Raw genomic sequence first — 3,855 nt, 5'->3', positions numbered from 1 at the left:
AAATCAGAAAGGGTTTGAAATACACGGACCTAAAAGTTTATAAACGCGGGTGTAATGCCATTTGAGATTTGGCCTTAAACTTCTAGGGAATTTCTCATGTGTTTCAGTGTATTTCCATGTATCGCAAAAACATAGTTGTCCCGGGGTTTTAAAAGAAAAGGCATATGAAAGAGTGGACCCAACGAGAGTTATGAATGCAGGTGTAATTATTTTGGAGGCTGGCCTTAGGCGAAAAAGGTATGGTTTATGGTGTTTTATGTAATATCTATTATAAAAGGCTATAATAGATTAAGCGTTGATGAAAGGTTTATGGTTAAGTCCTACTACGACCAAAGTTATAAGGTGGGGTTTGGATTTATGTGCGAAAATTATTTAATGAAGGGTTAGACTATAATTGGGGTTTAATAAATCATTCCCCATAAGGATTTATGAAAGGGTCTGAAACCATTCTTTTATGAAGATTTAACTTAGTTTCTGAGTTAAAATTCCTGTGGATATTGGAATTTTGTGTCTTCGCCCATTTTCTCCATCATTTTGGTATCAGAGCTAGAGCAATGCTCTGTAGAGATTGGTTGGGAGACTGAATTTTAATTCCAGCATATGTATAATTGCATTGAAGTGAATTTGATGCAGATGGGGATCAGACTACAAAGGACACTGAGATCAGAATGGGGGAAGCAGTGAACTTCTGATGAAGGTCTGGTAACAATGTTTATTCTGATAATTTTGCAGAGATGTGTTTTGAATGTCTAAAGAACAACAAGGGATTGAAATTTCAAAAGAGAAGATGTTTTTCAGGAAAATGAAATTCCCATGTAAGTTGATTGAATGATTGGTTTGATTAAAACGAAAATTGAAGTATAAGGTTTGGAATTTAAAGCTAAATAGAAGAGTGGTTTGCTATGGCATTAAAGTCATTTAAATGATTTGAAGAATTTTGTGAAAATTGAGAATGATTAAGGATTGCTTAAAGTATTGTTGAGGACAATGATATCGATAGATAAAGGAACAATTAGGTTGAAGGTTGGATTCAATAGATCTGAAAAGAGAGTCACTACAAGGAATGAATTTTGGAATTTATAGAAGCAAGACAAGATTTACTTACAAACATGTTATTAGAAGTGTAATGCCCCACTTAAATCTTATCCTACAAATTTTATTAATGTTTACATTATCTGAAAATATTGAGAAATATTGGTCTAATATAAAATTCATGATTTCTATTATTCAAATTCCCAACTTACCTTCTCAAATTGAATATTAGGTAGGATATGGTCCCCTTCCATTATTTCAAATAATATATATATATATATATATATATATATATATATATATATATCTCACATTCCCCAATGTATCACATTTATTAGGGAGAAGACATGGTCCTCTCCATTTCATTACATCTCATATTCCCCAATGTACCCTCACATTTACTTGGGAGAAGACATAGTCCTCTCTATTTAATTATCAATCAATATATATATATATATATATATATATATATATATATATATATCATCTCACATTCTCAAATGTACTTTCAGATTTACTTGGGAGAAGACATGGTCCTCTCCCATCAATTTCCCAATTTTATATTCATGTCACATTTCCAAATGTACTCCCAGCTTTACTTGCGAGAAGAGAAGTCAACTGTAAGGATGGATGAGAATTTAATGACATTAATGAGAGGTGGATGAGATGGAGAAGAGAGGGAGGGTATAAAAAGGGAAGGGGTAAGGGAGAAAAGGGGGTTGGTCTTGCTTATGATTTTGGGGTTGGTGGTGATTTTAGGATTTGTTGTGATTTTTGGAGACCTTAGGAACCTGTGGAGGTTTCTTGGGTTGTTGAGAGGAGGGAAATATTGTTCATCTTGGTCTAGATCATTCATCTTGGACACACACACTACATCTAGTTGGACTTGGGCTCGGAGGGCTAGGAAACTTGTGGAGGTTTCCTGGGCTAGGAATTATTTCCTAGTTGGCTGGGAGGTAAATCCAGTTGGATTAGTCAAGAGAAGCATTCAACAAGAGCAACAGCTCACAAGGTTCTCCACCAGCCACCGGTACAGGTATTCCTCTATAGATTGTTCATGTAAATTTATTAAAATGGAATGTTCACTATAAGTTATAAGGATTAGGATGTAAAGGGGTAAAATTTTCATTGTTTAAAAGCCTTGTAAGAAAGTAAATTATTGCCTCTGGTTGCATGTAAATTCTAGAAAAATAGATCTGTTAGAAGACCCTAGGATAAGGCTCTTACACATGGTATCAGATCTTTGGTTCAAGATTTGGACCCAAGCCCACTAAACCTACAATTTATACTTCCCATTAATGACAACCTTTCATATAGATTTGAGCCCCATGCTTACACACAATCCATTAAACTATGTGAAGTCTATGTTGAGCTCGGCCCACTACTTTAGTATAACATTTTAAATGAGTCATACATTAATACTACCGATCTCTTACCATGTAAGTATGTTCATAGCAATTGTTGATAACATGATACAACATTTTAGCTTAAGCAATTTCGTAACTGATATTGGCATTTCTGGAAGTTACAAACCCAATACCTGCTACAGGTTTGTCTTGAAGACTGAAAGAGCGAGTTCTGAGTAGAAGAAACAGGCTTTCCAACTCTTTAGATGGCGCAGGATCAAATCCTAGGGACTAGAAATGGCTAGGAGTCGTTAGATTTCTCTGGAATATGCATCCAAAAGCTTCATACTAATCGTTTCTTGCATATAAAAGCTAAATCATATGTGGTATCTATCGCCATAATTAATCGATATATAGAACACTAGTGAGTTATATATATATATATATATATATATATATATATATATATATATATATATATATATATATATATATATATATATATATATATATATATATATATATATATAGATATATATATAGATTGACATCATTGAGGATTGATTGGGGATAAAAACGTTGTCGAGAATGAATGTGAATGGTGGCATGTGGGGTCTGGAAGATGCCATAGACCTCCACTGCAACAATGATGAGAATTTGAATTTTCCAACATTCAAGGCAATGTTGGATGCGAAAGAATGGTTTACTTCTCACAGCAACACTAAAAATAATGATATAACTACTGCCATTATGAATAAATGCTAACAGTCATCCTGAGGGCCCCTGTTTCAATATAGATATGAAGGATTTTGATGCTATTCATCCCTGGTCAATCTGAATCCCGAGCCTCCCAATATGTTGTTACAGCACACAATGAATTCTTGTTCATCGTCACCCACTTTGATTTTCAGCTTAGACACTTCGTAGGTCCAATATTTTCTAGCTGGGGGGAGCCACCATCATCAGCATCATCTTCATCATCACCATGATCCCCAGCTCCCAGATGTTGCAGGTTCGAGTCCCTTCCAGGGGTTAGCCTGCAAGGGGTTGGTGAGCAGCAACAATGCTAGTAGCAACAGTAGTAGCAAGATCTACTTGTATGGGAGATTGACAGGAGGAATTTTCAAGCAGCTGAGTCCCAACTTCGTAGGTTCGAGTCCCTGCATGAATGCTGCTATCCTGACGCCTAATCTCAGCAGCCCACATAGCCATATGGGTGGTAGTGGCACCTCCAATCTGAGCCCTAGAATGATGCCCGCGAGCAACCTGAATCTCTCGGACACCGAATTCTTTGCTAGCGATAATCACAACACCAACAACAACAAAAATAATATGAGCAATATTTTGGGTTTGAGTAGCCTTGTTAGCCCTCAACTCCCTACGCCATTAAATTTTAGCAGCCCGAAGATACTTATACCCCTTTAGATTTGCGCCCAAGTGGGTGCTCATCCTATTTTGTGCTCAGCCTACTGATATT

The 3,855-nt window shown here is 36.1% G+C and overlaps 1 pseudogene; it reads left to right on the top strand.

Moving 5' to 3' along the window:
• The first annotated feature begins 2,963 nt into the window (after positions 1 to 2,963).
• On the top strand, positions 2,964 to 3,851 carry LOC149222416 (uncharacterized; annotated as a pseudogene).
• Positions 3,852 to 3,855: the final 4 nt, after the last annotated feature.

The sequence above is a fragment of the Pinus tabuliformis genome, chromosome Q (assembly GCF_031772625.1).
Source record: "Pinus tabuliformis cultivar Carrire ecotype Pingquan chromosome Q, CPIR1, whole genome shotgun sequence".
In the NCBI taxonomy this organism is placed as follows: domain Eukaryota; kingdom Viridiplantae; phylum Streptophyta; class Pinopsida; order Pinales; family Pinaceae; genus Pinus; species Pinus tabuliformis.
The sequence above is the reverse complement of the archived record's forward strand: the minus strand, read 5'-3'. Positions and strand labels throughout refer to the sequence as shown.